This window comes from Amblyomma maculatum, chromosome 7 (genome assembly GCF_055883805.1).
Source record: "Amblyomma maculatum isolate TAMU_Amacu chromosome 7, ASM5588380v1, whole genome shotgun sequence".
In the NCBI taxonomy this organism is placed as follows: Eukaryota; Metazoa; Arthropoda; class Arachnida; order Ixodida; family Ixodidae; genus Amblyomma; species Amblyomma maculatum.
In genome coordinates this window covers 29,453,421-29,469,134 of record NC_139350.1, presented here as the reverse complement: position 1 = coordinate 29,469,134, position 15,714 = coordinate 29,453,421, and positions in this window count along the sequence as shown.

The following is a 15,714-nucleotide window of genomic DNA, read 5'->3' as shown; positions in this document are numbered from 1 at the left end:
TATTTGTCAAAACCCATCTTTGCGAATCGGCGCATAAGTTCCATCCGAATATTCTCGCTCGTCTTTCTCAGGAGGAAAGTCGCCTGTAAACAGCCCCAGGCTTTTCAGCTTCGTAGTGGGCAGTTGCAGCAATGTACGAAACCTTCTTATAATCATCAGTCCACATGTCCGCAGTGAAGCAACACCGACATTCCGCCATTGCAGCTTCGATGCTTGTCTTTAATGCTTCTCGCTGTGCACTGGCCACGTCACTAACCTTACGGGACACAGTAGTAGGATGTGGAAGCACATCTTTTGCTGACGCGCTGCCTTACCTTGCACCGACAGCGATCAGTTCATCGGCAACCTTCAAAAATCCATCGTCACATACATCAAATGGCCTCGTGTCTTTCGCGCACCAACGAACACAAGATGCCAGGTTTTCTTTCAGTGGCAGCAACACCTGTTTTTGTTTGTTTGTTTGTTTGTTTCACTAAAGAAAGAAGTAATGGCAGCACACTTTGGCGTTGATTTGCATTTGTGACTCAGATGGGATGCTCCTGTTTTGCCTCCATTGTAGGTCAACAAGCTTTTGCAGTTTTTGCATTGCACATGCCCTACTGGTGACAAGTTAATTGGCATCAACCAGTACGAGAAATTTTTTCCAGACTGCACTTTTTCTGGCTTCCTCAGAAATAAGTTGCAGCTTTCCCGAAGCAATGTCGCTTTTAAGTCGTGTGGCGTTCATATTCCAGGACTTCATATCCCAAGCGAAGAAAGAATGATGCAGGAAAAGTGACGGTGCGGGCGCTAGTGGATGGCCGGTGCGATGAGATACGCGAGCTGGCGGTGTGATGTAGGGTGGTTGGCCGAGGGAGCTGTAAAAGAACTTATGGAACAGATTAAGAGAAGCAATGCGACGACGATGGGCAAGAGTTGATAAACCTGATTGCCGTTTAAGTGACGATACACTGATGTCATATGAATAGGAAGAATGAATGAACCTGGTGGCGCGATTTTGGACAGATTCTAGTGAACTGATGAGATATGCTTGTTGCGGGCTCTAGATAGCAGATGCGTGTTCTAGTTTGGGTCGGATGAGCGATTGGTAGGCCAGAAGTTTGATAATTTGAGGTGCGTGCCCTAAATGGCGTTTCAAAAAACCCAATGATCGCTTAGCTGATGCGACGATGTTCGTTACATGTGAGCGCCAGGAGAGATCCTGGCACAAGGTGCGCCTAAGTACTTGTATGAGCATACAGATTCTAGTGGAGTGTTAGCAACCGAGTAAGTGAAAACGTGGGGGTTACGCCGGCGATGAAAAGATACGAGTTTACATTTATTAGGATTAAGCGACATTAGCCAGTCATCGCACCAGGCATGCATTGCGTTAATGTCGTTTTGAAGCTGTGATTAGTCAGATGTATTGGAAATTGTGCGGTAAATAACGCAGTCGTCTGCAAACAGACGAACATTGCAAACCAGGTTTGAGTGTAAGTCGTTTATATAGATTAAGAATAGGAGGGGAGCTAATACAGAACCTTGGAGTACGCCTGATGTTACTGGAAGAGGGTTATAACTGTGTCAATTAACGAGAACAAACTGGGAGCGGTTAGAAAGGAATTCTTCGATCCATAATAAGACGTTAGGATGCAGATTTCGCATGGTTAGTTTTAGCAGTAAACGCCTGTGGGGAGTGAGTGAGTGAGTGAAAAAACTTTATTGAGGTCTTTTGGTTAGTCTCGGAGAGTCTTCCTGCAGCCACTTCTTCGCCACCGTTGGAGACTCCTTAGCTCGGGTGGTTCCCTCATTCCAGGGCTCCACTGGTCCTGGCTACCTCGCATGCGTGCTGCACCAATGCCCTTTGGGCGGTGAGCTCGCAGCTGGTTAGCAGGCCCTCCCATTGCTCCGCACTCGGGTTAGTTTGTTTGTGGAAAGTGTAGTTGTGTTTACATTCCCATGTGACGTGGTATAGGGTCGGACTGTCTCCGCACCAGGGGCAGCTATCTCTATACTGTGTGGGAAACATTTTGTTTAGAATGTATAAGTTGTGGAAGGTGCCAGTCTGCAGTCTTCTCCAGCTGGTCGCTTCTTCTTGTGTGAGTCGCTTGTGGGGCGGAGGGTATTTTAACCTGCTGCCTCTGTAGTGATTTAAAATATCTGCGTACGTCGGGTCCACCATCACGGGGTCCTCGAGGTCTTCTGTCAGCAAGGCTCGGTGCGTGATTTCGCGAACCAGGCTGTCTGCCCTCATGTTGCCCTCTATGTTGGTGTGCGCCGGTGCCCAGAAAACTACTTGTGTTGCTTTAGAGCCCGAGGCTCCTGCGCCGAGGAGAATGCGTAGGGCCTCCCTGCAGATCCTTCCTTGTTGGAATCTTCTGCAGGCTGTCTTGGAGTCTGTTATTATAACCTGTGATTCGTTTCTTCGATAGCCCTCGGCCGCTGCGAGTGCCACAGCGATCTCCTCTCCGTCTACTACCGATCTTCCTCTCGCGGATGCGCAGCTGATCGTGTTGCCTGAGCAGTCAACCACCGCTGCTGCTATCCTCGTGTTGGTGCTGTATCTGTCTCTCGGGTATAGCCCTGCGTCTGTATATACTGTATATGCCTTTTTAGCTAGGTGGTTCTCCACGTATTCTACTCTTGCCTGTCTTCTGGTCGCGTGTAGGTTGGGATCCATATTTCGTGGTATCGGGCGAATTCTGAGGGTTCGCCGGATTTCGTCTGGAATGTTTTCGTTTGGGTCTGGCGTGTTTTCCGCCTGGTAGCCTAGTCTTCTCAGTAGTGTTCTGCCTGTTTCCGTGAGTTCTAGCCTTTCTAGCTGTGCTTCCAGTTGGGCCGTCGCCAGCTCCTGAAAGGTGTTGTGAACTCCAAGTTCTAGTAGCTTGTTGTTTGGGGTGTTTCTTGGTAGGTTTAGGGCCGTTTTGTAGGCTTTCCTTATCAGAGCTTCGGCCTGTTCTTTTTCTTTCTTGATTGCCGGGTGGTAGGGAAGGGAGTATGTCACCCTGCTGACTACCAGGCTTCTGACTAGTTTAAGGGTGTCGTCTTCCTTCATGCCATGCCTTCTATTGGAGACTCTTTTAATCATTCTGCTGACTTGTTCGGTTGATTTTTGCAGTAGGCTGATCGTGTGGCTGCACTTTCCGCTACTCTGCAGCCACATGCCTAATATCCTTATGACGTTTTTTTCCGGTATGTTTTGGCCTTCGAGCTTGATTTCCAGGTTCGCCTTCGTAGGTTGCTTCGCCACCCTGAGTAGCTCCGACTTGTCTGTTGAACACGCTAGGCCTCTTGCCCTTACGTATTCTTCTACGCATGTTGCGGCTCTCTGTAGGCTTTCCTGCTTCTCTTCTAGCGTGCCCCGGTTGGTCCATACCGTGATGTCGTCCGCATACATGGCATGCTGTATGTCTTCGATTTCTTCCAGTCTTTTGGCCAAGCCAATCATGGCTAGGTTAAAGAGCACGGGCGAGGTCACCGACCCCTGTGGGGTTCCCTTGTGGGGGGTGCTGAAAGGCTGACTTCTCACCTCCCCCAGCCCTATGGTGGCTGTTCTGCCTGCTAGAAAGGCTCTTACATAGTTGTGAGTTCTTTCCCCGCAGTTTATATTTTGGAGTCCCTCCATTATGGCCGGGTGCCTGACGTTGTCAAAGGCCCCTTTGATGTCTAGGGCCATGACCACGTTTTCCCCTGTTTTTGGGATGTTGGTTAGGATGTCCTCCTTGAGTTGTAGGAGAACGTCCTGCGTAGATAGCTTAGACCTGAATCCAAACATGCTGTGTGGATAGATTTGCTCTCGTTCCATCTACCGCTGGATTCTTTTCGTAATTATTCTTTCATACAGCTTTCCCAAGCATGAGGTAAGGGAGATTGGCCGCAGATTCTCGATTTGCAATTTTTTGCCCGGTTTGGGAATCATTACCACCTCTGCATGTTTCCATTCGGCCGGGATTGTGCCCTCGGCCCAGAGTTGGTTGAGGTAGTTTGTCAGCTGGTTTACTGCCCCCTCGCTGAGGTTTACTGCCCCCTCGCGTCAAATGCTTTAGCGAAGTCTAGAAAAATAGCTTCAGTTTGTAAATTTAGGTCGAGGTTGGAGTGAACGTCATGAAGAAAGATGGCCACTCGAGTTTCACATGACAGACCCTTGCGAAACCCCTAGTGTGAGGGATGAAAGGAGTTGTTACTGTCAAGAAAGTCCATGATTTGAGAATAGATGACCTGTTCCATGATTTTGCAAGGTATGCTGGTTAATGATATAGGACGGTAATTTAAAAGAGTATCTTTGTTGCCTGATTTACAGACGGGAATGACCTTCCCCACTTTCCAGTCATCCGGAACGCATCCTGTAGAAAGCGACTGTGAAAACAGTAACAATAAGTATATTGCAGAAATGCTGTTAGTATTGCGAAGTATTTTGGAGTTAATTTCGTCGACGCCGGCCGATAATGAAGTTTTAAGATGTTCGATTAGCGAGGAAATGCCAGCTTCAGAAAGCACGACAGCAGGCATGTTGGACTCTATATTGGCGGCGGAAGGCGCAGTTGGTGGGTGAATTTTATTAGTGAATACAGATGAAAAAGCATTATTAAAAATGTCAGCGCATTCGTTGTCATCTGCTTCTTCGCCAGACTCTTTAGTAAGAGTGATGGTATGTGCCGGGTGCTCACTTATTACCTGCCAGAACTTTCTGGGATTGGAATTGTCAACAATTTCGGGAGGTCGTTGTGAAGGAAAGAGTATTTCGCGTTGCGGATTGCGGATAGGTACGTGTGTTCGGCTGCATAGTATTTTTCCCACGCGAAAGCGTCGTATTGCTTTACTTTTGCCGCGCGGAAAAGGCATTTCTTTTTATTGTCGAGCCTTTTTATTGTTTTGGTACACCATGGTTTTTGGCGGTCCGAGTGGAAGCTTATTTTAGGTATGTATCTTTCAGTTAGTTCGATAATCTTGCTCTTAAGGAGGGACCAGTTATCATTTACTGAGCGATCTTGAAAAGATACTTAAAATGTTGTGAAATATTGGCTTAATTCGAGATTAAAGGCTTCATAGTTTCACTTTATGGTCGCCGATTTCGCGTAGATAAGTGATAGATGACAGGGCTTCCGGGTGGGTGGTTAGGATTAGATCGAGGATGTTTGCACACCCTTCTGCAACGCGGGTTGGTTCGGATACCACTTGTGTTAAGTTGAAGTTTCTCTCAAGTTTCTTCAAAATTTCTCTTTTCTCTTTTTCTCTCAAACCAATAATTACAAAAATATGTAATTAGTCTTCACTAATTATTAACTTTAGTTAACGAACAAATACTGGAGGTTAGCAAAGGCAACTCTGAACATCTCTGAATTGGTTTAGCTGTGCTAGGGCTAACCGTTTTTTTTTTTAAGCTTGGTCCAAGTTAGCCCCCCCCCCCCCCCCTTGCCCCCTAGGTGGCTGTAGCATCTTTCTTTATACATTATATAGGTGCTTGTAGCTCAGCGTTAATCCTTTAATTTCCTCTTTTCTTAATTGCGCTTTTCCTTTTTTCTTCATTTTTTTTCTTCTTCCCATTCTTACCTGTTTACCTTTTTGTTCACCTTTGCTGCAGTTTTTCCCCTTGTTTTCCTGCAGTTTTTCACCTACTCCCCTTGTTTCGTTTTTTTCCTGGGAACAGCTTTACCCACAACACTCCCATTAGCTCAACCTCCCTGTTTTCGCCGCCACGTATACAAGCGGCGCCAACCATTTTTCATTCTTTAAAGCGGTGCGAGGCATATCCCTGGTTTAACGTTCCATTCTTATTCATTTATTCTTTTTTGTCTGCTTCTAGCCGCATCGCTCGCAGTTCGTGTCGTCAGGTGCGGTTTTATTTTTCCAAGGAATCCATTTAGAGCAGACAACGCACTGTAGTCGGCGCTGTTTGTACATGAACGAACAGGATTTGTTCTGCTGGTCTGGCGGCAACATACGCCTTGTGGTCGACGGTAATGCAGCTTGCAAAAACTACGCACTGGGAGCATAGTTTCAAACGCTCCCGTCGCGACAAGAAAACTAAAACACGCTGGAAATCACCAACGATGACCGTCCGCAGCATTGTCGGGTGGAAGCATGGGTGGGAGCAACGCCAGCGGCTTACCACGCTCCGATTACGCTCCGACAGCGTGCAGCGCCAACGCGGCATTGACATTACGAGGGTGACACAAATTTCACAGCATCCTACAGCGGGCGGTCCCTCGCTGCTATCACGTGACTCTAGAGTCTCCGCCTGACCGAGCGCGTGGTTGGTCAGCGGCGACGGCTGCGCCATCAAAGTTCGAGTGTCGTCTACTGCAGCGCAGCGTAGGGAGAAGCTCGAGCTCATATTAATTTGTAGCAAATACTGTAACTAACCTTCCTCTGACGGGTACTCCCATCAACGACGGTTACAATACCAATTGTCCTTTCTCTTTTCTTTTTGCGTGTGCTCCTGACGGGGCACAAGGACGTCTCGACCAACTTGATTCCACTGGTTCAACTTACTGAGATGAAACCGACCGTGCATGTATTTTACTATTTTACGGAGCGGGTTATGTGGCCGTTGTCATAATTTTGTTTTCGTAAATTCCTGGCTTCTTCATAAAATATTATGTCAGCATGGTTTCAGGTTCAAGAAGTGTTCAAGTCCAGCCTTCACGCAAATGATGTAGAAAGGATATTTTTACGTACAACGGAAACAGTTTGAACGCGTAACTTGTTAATTCCGTTCTCCTGCCTCACAGGTAGAACCTTGCATTGCTAATTCAATAAACAAAATGATACAGCATCAAATGTTTTTAATTAGAGTGCACTAAGAAAGCGCAGGTAATTTATTTTGTCTGTAGGCGTGTTTCGAAGCGTCGGTAGAGATGCGATTGCTTTCCCGGCTATACAGAGATACTTCCCAAGCAATCCCAACCTCTATCGCTGCCGCGAATATATTTTAATTTGTTTTTAATCATACGCCAGGGAAACGACCCGTTTTTCAAAACCCATCAACCGCGGCATCATTGTGACGAAAACGTGTACCTGATGTCATCAAACCACTATGACGTAGAGTTGGCAGAGCAAAAAGCAGTGACGACGACACACCGTGTCTGTTTCCTTCGTGCTCGCGCGGAGAGGTAAGTACACGCTTCTGCTCGCTTTTCGCACGAATGCCTCTCGCATTGTCTGCGCTGGCGCGTCGATTCTGCGGTGGACGTGTTTGAAGCTCAGCATGGCTCATAACTCTGTTCTAGACGTTTGCCAGAGCAAAACAGGCGAGAAGGTTGTGTTCCACGGCTTTCCCCGTGATGAAGCGCAACGTAAAGCTTGGGTAAACTTTGTGCGTGAGTCCGGACGCGCAGACTCGACTCCGAGAAAGGGGAGTAGAATTTGCTCGTTTCACTTCAGGCCAAAAGTTTCTCAACATCTCAAATGAATTGCCCCAACATATCTCATACTAAAGTGTTTTTGTTTTTTTTTTCTCGAAAAATAACTCCCTAAATAATATAGGGGAATCAGCTATGCTGCAATAAATGAGGCAACGCGAAAAACATTCGTCACATTTCTCGAACACTTCCTGCAATACCTTGCCAGACAGTCAATATAAAAGTTATATAGATTTGTAGACAACACGAAGTAGCAGCGAGTAAAGCAGAAATTTCGGCTAACTGTTAAGTATTCATTTCGCTCGCAGTGCAGCAAGACGGCTTGTTTTGTTTGCTTTGTATTTGTCGCCTTCGTGTTTCGTTCCGCCCTGGCAAGCGCAGAAAAGTCAATCGGGGCAGTATCGAGGCATTCAGCAGTTTATAAAGTATTAATGTTCGCTTGACCGTTGCGTTTAATTTTAACCTCCCTGCCTTTCCTCCTCATCTTCCTCCTCCTCCCTCGTTCTCTGCACTTTTTCAACATTTGAGAGAAGGAAGAATGAACTCGCTTTCTAACATTGTTTTGACATGGATGCCGATATCTTTTTTGCGTCTCATTTTTGGTGCCTCATATTGTTCAGATGTATGCGAACGGAGAGGTTCATGAGAACTGCTTGAAAGTGTTGCTCGCACCAGTAACCAAAAACACCGTAATTACAGAAAACCAATTTTTGGGGGCTCTTTTTTGTACACTAATTTTGGCAAGAACGAGTAAACATCGGTTCTTAAACGTTCTGTGAAAATCCCTGATGATTCCCTTTTCCCTATATGCCACTCTTAAAGTATTCTTCAAAAGACAAAATTTTCTGCCGGGCATATGTATATCAGTGTGCAACTGCATCAGTAGTATGCGCATAAGTATACTGTCACGGCTTTGTGACTGGGCTAGATTAAGAGAGCCGGTACACGTGAAAGTCCACTGTCACAGTTTTAGATAGGTCCTGCGAAGGTGGAGCCGATTAACTTCAACGTCTTTAGAGTCACTGAAAAATTTTCAGAGTACGGCAAATGTGCCCGCGGGCGCCATTTTCCTTCCAGACCGCCGGACCCAGCCGCCGTCTCAATGGCGAATGACAGCAATCGAAGTCTTCTAACATGTTTTTAAAGTAGAAAAACTGAAACATTTTGGCACGTTTATTCAGAACAGTATTACCAGCGATTATGTGGTCACTAACTTTATTACTTTAGTCCGCAATCGATGGGAAAAGATGAAGTGTGTGGGTGAACCGGCGAACACTTCAGGGCGCCTGCTCTTGTATCACGTAACATAAAAAAATCATAGCCTTTCGATCAGTCCTGTGCTTTTCATAAAGCGGAGTCTGTAATGTGACTGTACTGTCTTCACCCATCCCTCTCTCACCCACAACTTTTATACCACCTACCACTCTCCTCCAGTGCAGGGAAGCAAACCGGTTCTTTTACCGGTTAACCTCACAGCCTTTCCTCCTCACCTTCCTCCTCCTCCTCCTGCTTTTGTATATTGCCGGCTATTTGAATCAACTCGTGTTTTAAGGGCAGTGCAGTGGTGTTACATGCGTTACAACATTATAAAGTGACGAAGTGTGAAATAGCATGTCTGCGAAGATCTCAGGAACGTGTGCGTATATTGTTAAGAATGCCGACCGCTGCCGCCGCTGCGCTAGATGCGGTAAAGACACGGAGGGCGAGGTGCAGATCGAGTTTATTGCGCTCTGACATGATGAATCGTTTTGTATAAGCAAAACAAAGTGAAGCAGCAGGCTCGCCGAGACAGCATAAATAGACTAACATACAATTTAGTATCGCCGTCGCTGCTCCAAGAACACCAAGCAGGCTTTGTTGAAGCATTTTGCGTGAACTTAATTCTTTTTCGGCGCCGTCATTAAGTGAAGGAAAAGTAACGCACTGGTCTCACCCATTTTCGCCCTGAAAAAAAAAAAACCTTTTCCTATGTCATTGCTGTCACCACGCGGTTGTGAATATTGTACTTTTCACTGTGTAATGGTATCTCTTTATGTTGTTTCATCGGCATACGCCTTGTGCCGCCAATTGCTAGAACGTTGCTCATTAACTGCCGTCAAAAATTGAATGACATCGCACATTAATGGCATCTCTGGTTGACACACATTTGCCAAACGTTTCCAGCTGCGAACACACAACTATGGTTGGTTGGTTTAGTTATGGGTTTTAACATCCCGAAGCGGCTCATACAATGAGATACCGTAGTGGAGAGCTCCAGAAATTTCCAACACCTGGGTTTCTTTAACGTACAACTAGAAATAAATAACTAATTATTATTTGCACGGAGCTTTATGTACATTTGCATTAGCAATAAAAATAAAAAGGAAGAGCTGCGGCGGTCATCGATCCGATCCCCACACAAACATACAGAGTGTGTGTGATTTCGCAGAACTGAATATATATGCATTAATGCCGGCTGGCTGGATATTTAACTTGATTTGAGGATAGCTTTTGCAAACTTCCGCAAGTAAAATGGACGCTGCATGTTACTGCGCACGTGTGGCACACGGTGTTGGAAGGAAAACATGTTGCCATTAGGCGAACTATGTTCACGCTGAATACCTCGTGCCCTTCTTTCGCGGCTAAACGAACTAAATTTCAAACCAATGAACAAACGTATTTTGCGCAAGGTGTTCCTTGATGGCACGAATTTTTCCTGGTCGGTTCTGTGAAGCCACACCTACCACTGGTGCAGATCCCTCTTTTCGTCGAGACACGGAGAAAACGTAGTTCTAGACTCAGGCTTGGTGCCGCACCAGAGACATAGTAGAATTTCTCACGTGTACACTGCGAGAAACGATCGGAAAAAGAGGAACTCCCGCGCAAGACACGTATTCAGCGCACGCACTTGGAGGGGATATGGCCACTGGAAGTCACGTGACGCGGATCAGCCAGTAGGCGAGTGGCGGCGCGGGGAAATCGAATGCGGTACTCTGAAATTTTTCCAGTGATTCTAAACGTCTTTCACTCCGAGCGCCCCCTGGCATTCCTCCCTCCTTAAGCGTGACGCACACAGGCAGACGTGCACACAAGCGGACAAAAGCAAACGAAAAAAAAATTGCAGATAACGTTTTTCAATTACGGCGCAAAATACGGCTTCATTCGCAAGACATGAACTGTGTCTGGACGAGGTAGCCGACGACCTCTCTGCTCTGGGCTATCCGGGAGCACCTCTTAGTTGACGTCGCTGAGGCGCCGCAAGATTTTATATGGTCCGAAGCAGCGGCAAATTAGCTTTTCTGATAGGCCACGGTGTCGAACAGGAGTCCACACCCACACCTGGTCCCCGGTGTTGTAGGAAGCTTGTCTGTGGTTGTACCGGCGTGAATCCTTGTCCTGTTGCTGGGCGATGTGGACGCGTGCTAGTTGGCGTGCTTAGCCTCTTGGGCAAGCAGAGCGGCGTCAGTAGAAAGCTCGCTATCTGTTTCGCAAGGAAGCATTGCGTTCAGCATCGTCCGAACCTCCCTCCCGTGAACGAAGGAAAACGGCGTGAAACGTGTCGTCTCTTGGACTGCCGTATTGTACGAGAATGTCACGTATAGTAGGATCGCATCTCAATTCTTATGCTGGGCGGCGACATACAATGCCAGCATGTCCGCCATGGTCTTATTAAGCCTTTCCGTCAGCCCGTTTGTCTGCGGATGGTAAGCAATAGCTTTTCGATGCACCATACTGCTGACATGAAACACTTCGGCCATCATTCTCGAAGTAAAGGCAGTCCCTCTATTGGTAATAACACAGGTAGGAGCACCGTGCCGCAGTATCATCTGGTGTGCCAAGAAATGGGCAACTTGAGATGCTTACCACTAGGTAGCATTTTGGTCTAAGCATAGCGAGTCAGATAATCTGTGGCGATGATTATCCAACGGTTGCCACCGGAGGACCGAGGGAAAGGACCGAGAAGTTCCATGCCGACTTGATCAAACGGTGCGCGTGGTGATATTATGGGCACGAGGAGGCCTGCAGGCTTTGATTGCGGAATCTTCCGACGCTGACATTGCCGACAGCCCTGGACATAGCGCTTAATAACAGTGGCAAGGTCCAGTAGAATGTCTGTCGTATTCTAGCAAGTGTGCGAGAATAGCCCAAATGGCCAAAAGTTGGTTCATCGGGGCACTCGGAAAGTATTTCCTCTCGCAGAGCTGTGGGCACCACGTGGAGGTAGGTTCTCGGCTCAGATCTAGAGTTGTGCTTATAGAGCACACCACTTCCCAGGCAAAAAGTTGAGAGGCTCCGAGAAATGTACTTAGGTATGGAGTCTGGCCGACCTTCTAAATAATCGATCAGGCCTCGCAGCTCCGGATCGGCACGCTGCTAATTAGACATATCGGGAGCATCAACAGCTCCGAGGAAGCTGCCAGCGTCATCCGTGTCTGGTGAAGCCAGCTCTACAGGCGCACGAGAGAGCGTGTCAGCGTCTTCATGCTTATGTCCGCACTTATAGATTATAATGAGGTCAAACTCCTGTAGGCGAAGGTTCCATCACGCCAGCCGGCCGCATGGGGCACGCAGGTTGGCCAACCAACACAAAGAATGGTGGAGTGATCACTTTAAATGGGCGACCATAAAGGTAAGGGCGAAATTTCGCAGCAGCCCAAATAATAGCCAGGCATTACTTTTCAGTAGTTGAATAGTTCATCTCGGCGCGTGATAATACTTATTAAATGAGCCTAATTATACCTAACTAGTAAGGGGGGATTATATAAATATTCCATGCCTGTTTTGCTCACGTATTTGTTGCTAAAATTAAATGAAACAGACGTGTCTGCTGTGCTGTGCTTGAAACTCGGAATCTACAAGCTTAAATTCGACTCTTCACGTGTTTCATAAGCGCGAATGAAGTCGTAGAAAAGGTCATAATGATCTGCATACATGTTATGACCCTATTTAACGTTGCGTATTTGAAAAAGAAAAAAAAAACGGGTCAAAACTCGTTGCAAGCGCAACCATTACAATGTGTGTTGTCTGCTCGCACTGAAATTTAGCATGCATCATTCATTCGGCCAAAGTTATTTTGTCGTTGATATTATCATGCAGTCGCCACATATACCGGGTGTCCCAGCTAACTTGAACCATGGGTTACAAAATAGCATACTTGAGGTAACTCAGTGAAACCAGCTGCGTACAACTGCCAGCCTCCTTGCGCACTACAGGCATTTTTTTGTTTGCAATTGCTTAATTGGCTAATTATGTTAATTTTTCTAATTCATTAAATATCGACTTGAGACCAAAAATATGAATGGGAAAGTTGGAGTGCGCCTTCAGAAACCCCCATTCCAGTAATTGCGATAACAAAAGCATCACGTATATTTTTTTCCCGGGCTCAGAAGAAAGCCCGCGAAATACAAATAAAGCCACGTGACTAGCCCATTCGCGTGCCACGATTGTGGTGCTCTCAGTCGTGGTTTAAGTGAACAAAATCAGCTGCGGCCGTGTCTTCTCGGCCCCGGTAAAGCGGCAGGCCGATATGCCTGCGATGGCTTCTTCGCACGCATCAGACAGGCGGCCCACGTGAAGGTGCGAGTAGCAGCGAGCGCGGCAAGGCCTTTGCATACCTTCTCTCCCATCAGCGAACGTCACGGCAAGCGGATGAGCGATAAGGTATCAGAAACTGAATGTGCGCGTACAGGCTTGGGTAAAGGGGCGAGATGACGTCATGTGACGCGACTAAGATTTGCGCTTGCACCTTAATTTGCTGGTACTTTATTGCCATCCGCCTGTCGTGACGTAGGCTGCTGGGGTGCGCAGGCCTTCCCAAGATCTTGGTGGCGACGGGCGAGCTCGAGCTCGCTCCAACCATTGCAAACATTTCAGCCTGCCACTTCAACGGGTCCATCGGGTAACGGCGCCAGCTGATTTCGTTCGCTCATACCACGACTGAGAGCACCACAATCGTGGCGCTCAAATTCTCTAGTCACGTGGTATTATTTGTATTTCGCTGCCTTTCTTTTAAGCCTCGAAAAAAAGACACACGTAAGACTCTTTATCGCAATTCATGGAATGGGGGTTTCTGAAGGTTCTCTACAACTTTCCAATTGACATTTTTGGCCTAAGGTGAATATTAAGGAAGTTATTAAAATTTACGTAATTAGCTAATTAAGTAATTGCAAAACAAAAAAAAATTGTCTGTGGTGCACAAGGAGGCTGGCAGTTGTATGCAACTGGTTTCACTGAGCTACCTCAAATATATTATTTTGTAACCCTTAGTTCAAGCTAGCTGGGACACCCGGTATATTTAAAATATACTAGAGTAAGCATTTTTAGAGGTATTTCGCTAGCAGAAGCCGAATAATTAGACTGCCGGCAGCCGCAGTTTAGCGTTACGTAGGAGCGGGCTGTTGCGCTAGTTGTAGCTGCGACGGCTAAGAGCTGAAAGCATGCGAAAAACCAGGAGGACATTGTGCACTTTTTTTGCAGCCTTTAAAAAGCTTGCTCGGTTTATGCTGCACTGCCCGAGATATTAAGAGCAGCTAGGGTTTCCTGTCTTCCGGTGTCGCGGCTGGTTTACCGCGTTTTAGTTGTTCAGCTGAAATTGTGACATGAGATTCCAACAGTGTGTTGTGATATTCCTCCAGAAGATCTAGATTTAATACAGTTCTTCTAAACCTTAGAAGTATGGACTATCTTCGCTATTATAAGGTACATGCTCTTGACAGCTCAACTGATTTTGTTCACTTATGTGCTACAGTTCTCTTTTTTTTTTCCAAAACCTGTAGGAGGCAGAATGCTAAAGAGCTGTATCATGGTTAACATCATACTGTCAATCAAATAAGAAACTAGGAGGGGCATGAAATAAAAACATCTCTGAAGTATTTATTCTGTACTTGAGTTATATTATGAAAATCCTTGTATGAGTTGACATGATGTATGAGTTACATTTTTATTCTGCATGCATCACACCCCAAATGTATGTACCCAAGCGACCCAAAAACCTCTACTAATGCTCGTTGAGGGCCTGGGTCTGCTAGTGACGTAGCTATTCCGGCAGTCAGGGAGACATACGCACTTACCGAGGCGGCAGTGCATGCGATAAAACCCCACTCATGAACAAAATTAACCAAGAATAGTGTGTGGGACATTTCATTCAGATACAACTGTGGAAGCTCTCCATGTTTGAAATTCCCATGCTTGATTCCCCAATACTGTCTGCTGCATTATGTCGGTAAAAAAAAAGGAAAATACTGAAACAAAAGCTTTGTTTTAATGGCATCTCTTGAAACCTCCAGAAGCTTCAGAATGCGAAACAATTATTTCATCCAATCAAAGCCTGTAACTATTTCACTGTTGTGTGCTTTGTTCTTAAGGTCTGGTTGGACAGAAAAGCTAGATGTGTGCATTCAGGTGTTTACAGTAGACAAAAGAGCTTTTAATGCATACATACTGAAATGTGGGAATGCATAACTTTCGCAATATATGTTCAAGGTGAAGGCGTCAAGTACGAAAAGCCAGGCATAAAAGTCAACTTCTCTTGTGGTTCTTCATAATGAAAACATCAAGGCTTCAACGCTTAGCAAAGCTTCACTAGGCACACCAAGAGAAACATTCAGACGCAAGAAAATAGCGAAAAGTAAAAGTGACTAGTCTTTATTATACAGCCATGACAGAGGAAATATTCTTGGATATGGGAGACCTTTCTCCTACTGTAATTACACCTCATATTACTTCTCCGGCAGAAGTTTTTCAGAACGTCTTTTTGAAAGCATGTGATTAATGACCTCCAAGCAAGGGTGGGAGTGAGGAACTGTAAATTGTGACAAAATGCCTTGTACAGGCTGTAGAAATGAGGTTCAATAGACCTGTGGGCGAGTAATAGAAAATTCATATTAGTAGAGAACATAGAAATCTTGCTTCTGCAAAATTCATACTTCATACCCTTATGGACATAAAAGCTGATGGGTAGGCCAGCCTCTGCCTATCTTGCAGAATTTCGCACTTCTTGAATGGCCACCAGTACCTTGTTTTCCGTCTAAAGGCCACGCAGCGAATGAAAATAACACAGAAACTTCATGTATGCAGCTACTTGAATTGCATCACAAACACCTTATGTAGACATTCATTTAATTTTTGCATGCACGTTTAGCAGTGCCTAGATCATTATAAAACTAGTTTGCTGAATAGGAAGGTGTGGTTTTATACCATGTATCTGAGCTGTCAACTTTTCTATGTACCATACAATGAAAGATGAAAAAAGCTAGACAATAATAGTGCTGTACGTAAGTGAATATTTTAATGACTCTGACCCACAGTATAGAAAAATGATGTTAATTTTTATTCCTGAAACACACTTTAACTGTCTACACAGGACAAGAATAAACAGCAGAGTATGGCCTGCGCA